Source organism: Mustela nivalis (assembly GCF_964662115.1).
Source record: "Mustela nivalis genome assembly, chromosome: 13".
In the NCBI taxonomy this organism is placed as follows: domain Eukaryota; kingdom Metazoa; phylum Chordata; class Mammalia; order Carnivora; family Mustelidae; genus Mustela; species Mustela nivalis.
In genome coordinates, this window is record NC_139032.1 from 74816233 (window position 1) to 74822798 (window position 6566).

Genomic DNA, 6566 nt, shown 5'->3' on the forward strand with positions numbered 1-6566 from the left:
TCCCTGAAGTATGAAAGCATTCATTGGGCATTTGCCTCATGAACACCTTTGTTCGTCCAATGGCCGGTTTTTCCAGATGCAGATGACGCAGGCTTTGGTGAGTTTGAGGAAATATCATTCCTCTTGTCTTTGCCCTTGAGTTTCTTTCTGCTCCTCTCCTGCAGTGAAACTCCTTTGCAGATATTAAATGTAATATAAGACCTCACATTTGTATGCTTTTCAAGCTTACCGTAGGTTCTTCCCACGGCTTTGGAAAGGATTATGCTCCTTATTTTACAGTTGAGGAAATTTAGAGCATCCGTGACTCATCAAGAGCCTCCTGTTAATCACTGCATGAGCTATGATTCAAACCCAGGTTTCCACACCAGCCATTTCCATCCGCCACCTCCAGACGTGGTTCTCTCTTTCCTTGGCCATAGGGAAAGTACATCCCTTGTTCTAGACTACATCCCAAGCTTTCAACATATTGGTTACAGTCTTGTCCCAGCTCTTGCCCAAGATACCCAAGGGAAAGAGTTGGACCAAAAGCAATTTTTAAAAATTCAGCGATAATTACAAAAGAAGACCATCATGGTGACCTAATGACACTTATGGTAGTGTCTAGACCCTCATATCTACAGAAAGAGTAGAAGAGGAGGGAGAATCCATTTCCCCAAGTCACCTGGGAAGAAAAAGGGAAGCCTAATGGATTCAGAGAAATCATCAGATGATTTTCAGGGAAAATCGTCTGAACCAGTAGCCCTCAAACTGTTAGATGTCTATGAATCTCAGTCTTGTAGATTTTATCAAAATACCTATTTTGTTTCATTAGGTCTGGGTAGATGTGAGATTCTGCATTTTTAGCAGGCTTTCCGGTGATGCAGGGCTGCTGGGTTCAGGACACAGTATGGATAATGAGGATTTAAACCACTGGCTCTTGAAGCTGGAGAGCTTATAAATAATCCTCACGCCTGGGCTCGAACCTCAGAGATCCTAATTTAATTGGTCTGGGCTATTTGCTGGGGACCAGGAATTAAAAAGTCTTTCAGTTGATTCTAAGGTATACCAAAATTGGATTTAAACTCTAGGGAGAGTATACCCACCTACAAAATGATTAGAACTACACAGAAATGTCTTATAGGGACAAGAGGGAGAGAGATTATATGGCAAATATACTATACCTAGCTCATAGAGACAGTTCAATAAACCAAATGAAGGTTTGGTTTTTTCTCCCTTTCAAATTCTCAGATGGCACAGATGGGTTCTGGCATCTGGAAACATCCCCTTTCTTTAATAGCTGCCTTACTCTCCTGAGTGCTAAAAAACATTTCTAAAAAAAAAAGGTGGCTTTCAATTCACATTTCCACACTTTTTAAAGAATTCGTAGTCCTTTTTTTTTTTTTTCCTCTTTTGAGTACCTTATTTGGTATCTTTCCTCTAGAATGTGGCCTGTGTTTAAAGAGATTTTCTTTGATTTTTTATTTAAGAAATAGTTATTGAACAGCTGTGATGTCCCAGGAGCTGTGCGGTGCTGTGAGGACCCAATGCCCAATAAGATTGATAGGATTCCTGCTCTCCAGGCCTTTGGAGGCTGGAAAGAAAGTATAGAGAGGGCTAGAGGGAAGGGCATCATGTACTAAAGAATGGGACAAGTGGGGAAGAAGACTGCAGGGTATTAGGTGAGGCCAGAAGTGTCAGGAAGACTTCTTCAAGGAGATTGGAACAGTGACAGGAGTCAGCCAGGCAAGGAGAGCGAAATGAGCATTCCAGGCACAAAGAGGAACACCTGCAAACACTGAGTGGCAAGGCTGAGCACAGAAGGTTTCAGGAACTGGGAGAAATTCAATGTTATTTGACCATCAGGCATAAGGTGGGAGGGGGCATGAAGCCAGAGAAGAAAGAAAGATCTTGATGGGGAAGGAGAGAGCTTAGATTTCAGGAAGCCTGGGTCCACAGTGGTTGGAGAATGGAATGTCGGAGTGGGGATGTTTACACAGCGGGGCTTGAATTCCAGCTCTCATGGGCTGTGGGATGTTGGCCATGCTACTCAACATCTCAGAGACTCAATGTCACTGTCGGCAATGTGGGGAGTGGAATACTTACCTCCCAAGCTGTTTAAGATCAAATGAGTGAGTGAGTATGTGAGAAGTGCAGAACATGTAAGAGCTTCCAAAGTGGCCATGATTGTTCTCAGTACCCAGAATGATGGTGCCATCTAAGGGTGGGATTTGTGAGAGGTAAAAGAGGATCCAGGTTTTGAGTTAGGTGGTGACAAGGGTAACATAGTAATAGGGTAACAAGGGTAACAGGATACAGGGGTAATATGGTGACAGGTGACATGGTGCTCTCGGGCCCAAGAGAACTAAGTGAACTGAACAAATGTTGATTGAAAGGGAAATAAGAAAGAAGGGTTATGAGAGACTCAGATCATCCTTGAGATTTAAAACATAGGAATAATGACAAGTTTGGGATGAGTCTGGGGAAGTCAGCTTCACATGTTGAGACTGTATCCATCAGGGATCATTTGCAGAGAACAGATGTCCCTCCAGCTTGTTAGCAGGAAGGCACTTATGCCAGCGTATTAGGTGGCTTAGAGACTTGCCAAGACGTCTGAAGGAAGAGAATCCAGGCTGAGCTTTCGGGAACAACCTCTAATGCTACCCCTCACAATGGGGCTGCTAGGGTAGTTGCTGTCTCTTCAACAATCTTGCAATCAGGAAGCTGCCCCTTTAGAGCCACAACACGGCTGTTTCAAACAGGAAACCACCATAATCAGGAAGCCACCACTCCTGTCAGACCTAGAACCACTGCATAACTCCAACAGATCATGTCAGCAGAATGAATGCTCCTGTTCCTACAGCAGACTCCCCACGCCTCCCAACCTAGTATCTGAATGCTGGGACCTCTACAGATGCACCTGCAGAAAAACCAAACGCCCCCCACAGCTGGGCTTGCTGGCAGACTGGACAATGGGCTAAAATCTTGTTCATCTTGGACAACACACTTCTAGAGAGTTAGGAAAGTATATTTTAAGCCTTCCAAGTTCTGGAGCAGGGAAAGTCATGCTGGAATCATACTTTGCCGACTGTGGGTTGTGACTCATGACAACATCGTAAAAATCAATTCGGATGGTCACGACAAGAGTTTTTTGTTTTTTTTTTTTTAGTCACAAGTAGTTAAGTATTACTTAATGTAAGCTTTGTCAGGTTTGTGCGTGAGTGAGTGTGTGTATGTGTGTGTGTGTGTGTGTATTTGTGTGTGTGTGTGTGAATGTACATTTGTTTGCAAATAAAGCATTTCTTCCTCTGAGCCACGGTAAAAAACAAAACAAAACAAAACAAAAACAACCAAAAAAGCGTTTAAGTCCCTACCGTAGATGTGGAGTGCCAATCTTCTGTTGCAAGATCTCAGAAAGAACTCATGGGTAGAGCCCAGCAGCCACTGAATATATGGGGTTGAACTTTAGGAGCAATCAAATCTGGAGATCTAGGTTACGCAGTCATGGGCAAGAAATATCATTGGAGCCAAGGGGAAGTTGAGTAAGCCGTTCAGGGAGACCGGATGGAGTGTGAAGAGAAAGGTGGGGGACAGACACCAGGAAATAAAGACACTCGGTCTTGAGGGAGAATTTTCTATTTGGGGTTGTGCTCATCTTCCTGCACTCTGGTATTTTTCATTTGCTTTCCAGGAAGAGAACTGGATCAAGAGAAGCCCCAGAATGCTCTGGAAAAACCTGCACCTGGCATGGGGGCCTGGCACCACACTGGCCCTCAGGACTGGTGTGTGGAATGCATGTACAGAGCACAGAAGTTCTAGGAAGGAAGGAAAGAGTTTTTTGGATTCCCAAGCTCCAGCTTATGCGCTGTGACCACAGAGGAGTCTAGCCTCGCTAAAAGAGGATGTAGCTTTAGAATAATAGTTATAATTTTCAGGGAGTATTTCTGCTCTACAGAAAAATGGCAACAAGGAATGGTGGCTGTACAGGAAGACATGCTCATTGCAGCAAAATCGGGAGGCAAACTAAGTGTTCCTCCATAAGAGCATGGCCAATCCAGTATATTCAAACCATGAAATATCGCTATTAAACAAGTGAGCTAGATCCACAGGTGTCAGTCTATAAAAATCTCAAAGAATTTATGTTACCTGAAAAATTTCAAGTCACAAAATATGATATGAAGTACGATATCATTTATTGAAAAAAATTTCATTTATTGAAATTGTTAAAGCCATACAAAATTGTACTATATATTCTTATGGGAAAACAAGTCTAAAATTATCCAAGTAAAGGGGCTGGGCAAACTTCTAGGTGGCTGTCTCTGGGGAGGGTGGAGGGAAATGGATGGAGGAGTGAGGCTTTACTCTATCTGCCGTGTTTTATTTTTAAAAGGAAGCAGAAGCGAACATGGCAAAATATTAATATTATTAAATAAGAAGTGAAGCATGGGAGAAATACTACTTTCTGTTCTTTTCATAATTAAAAATAAATACAACTGTACATACATTTTGCAATGCCCAGAGCAAGAATAAAGCTTCCTCCCCAACTGCAGGTTAAGCAGATGACCTGAAAACAATTACTAGGTGAAAGCGGGGACACCCTCTCACACACACACAGACACGTACATGCATGTGTATACACACATAGTACACACACGTGTATACAACACACATGTGTGTACACACATATACTGATATAAACATACACAGATAGCTATACATACATATACACACATATATGTATAAATTCAGATTAAAACAATAAGCTTTTATTTTTAAATGATTTCTTCAGTTTCTCAGAGATTGAACTTTTCCATATGGGGTCCTGGCCTTTTTCTGTGATTTGCCCATGTACTGAATCCAAAGACTATCTGAGTCTCACATTTGAATGATAATCTTGGAGGATCTGGGTGGGGGAAAAGAAGAACAGAGAAAGTCCCCGAATACTGGGGACCACCCCAGGGCAGGGGTAAAGAAGTGACCTGAGGAATTACAGGAAGGCTACAGAATGAGACCAGTAAAGCGTGGTGAAAAATCATGCAGAAGGGAGCCAAGAGGTTGGGCTCCACTGCTAGCTCAAATCCCAGCTCTGCTCTAACCACACAAGAGGACTTGACAAGTCTCTGCCTGCTGTCGGGCATGCATTCAACCACTGGCTTAGCTCATCAATCAGCATCTTTCCAGAGACGACACAGACTTCTCAATCCTCTTAACGCAAGCATCTTTCCAGAGACGACACTGACTGACTTCTCAATCCTCCTAATCCAAGTTCTAGAAGGCTCTCCTGTTTGGTAGATTCTGCACAACTTCCTTCAGCACTTCCTCCCTTTCAGGCCTGTTCCTGTCAATCCTCCTGGGGGTGCAGGGACCTCTTCTGAGCCAACCTTTGTGTGGCTGGGGAATTCTGAGAGGAAATAGGGTAGGTTAAGGAGGCATTGGTAGGTAATAGACAGACGGGGTGAACAAAAAGTTACTAAATGTGGAGAAGGAAAGTCTTAGGAATTCCCCAAGGGCAGGAACACATTTTGTCTACACTGACTTGTTTCTTATGAGTTTATGCATTTGCCCTTTTCTATACTTTCTGCAAGTATACTCATGTGTGCATGTGTGTGTGTGTGTGTGTGTGTGTGAGAGAGAGAGAGAGAGAGACAGACATTCCCAGGTAGAGAATTATTTATTTTACTTGCACAGATTCTACCACAGTCCCAGGGGCCTGGTTAACCCTCAGGGAGCAACAGAATCTGGTTTTGGGGCACCTGGGTGGCTTAGTCCGTTAAGCATCTGCCTTTGGCTCAGGTCATGATCCCACGGTCCTGGGATTGAGCGCCGCATCAGGCTCCCTGCTTGACCAACCTGCTTTCCCTTCTCCCTCTGCATATTGCTCCCACTGCTGGGCTCTCTTTCTCTCTCTGTGTGTCAAATAAATAAAATCTTTAAAAAAAGAAGAATCTGGTTTTAAGCTTTCCATCTTATCCATGCCCTATTATTTTCAGTTGAGTTGCTAATGATTATTCCCCTTTATTTTTTTGTCTTGCTAGAGGACTCCTTAATGCTGTGCCCCCTGTGTCTTCAGCTGTTGGCTTACAGGTCATTGCTTGACAGAGACTGAGAGCTGGAACCACTCAAGTATAAAAGTCAGGTGCCTCTGCTCAGAGAGATGAAACCTTTCTCAAGCTTGAATATGAGACAGTAGAAAATTTGCTTAGCGCACACAACCTTAGATTGTGGATACCTTCTCAAGAACGCCGGAGTTGGCTTAAGCAAGGATCATTTGTCCTTCAGAGTTTGGGTATAATTCAAATGCCAGGTGCTCTCTTACTTGCTGGTTTTGGGTCCTCAAAACCTGTCTCTGCGTTTATTACATACTTGGCTTGCTGAATTCAACACCTCTTCCAATGCCCGCTCCTCCCAAAGAATCTACTCATAGAAAGCGTTAGGAGAAATGCAGACTTTACTGAATGTTTCATAGAGGAGGCTGAGGAGGAGTTTGACATAGCACATTGCTCAGCAAATGACTTCAATTCTTCTTCAGCTGTTTTGGTTTTTTTTGAGTCCTTCTCATCCATACCAACACTGCTGGCTTTTATTTCCCC

General features: G+C 43.3%; 1 long non-coding RNA gene across 1 annotated transcript in view; it reads left to right on the top strand.

Annotated features, from left to right (window-relative positions):
* The window catches only part of LOC309847165, a 110208-nt gene that overhangs the window by 86235 nt on the left and 17407 nt on the right, over nt 1-6566 (top strand). The gene's annotated exons all lie outside the window — the stretch shown is intronic.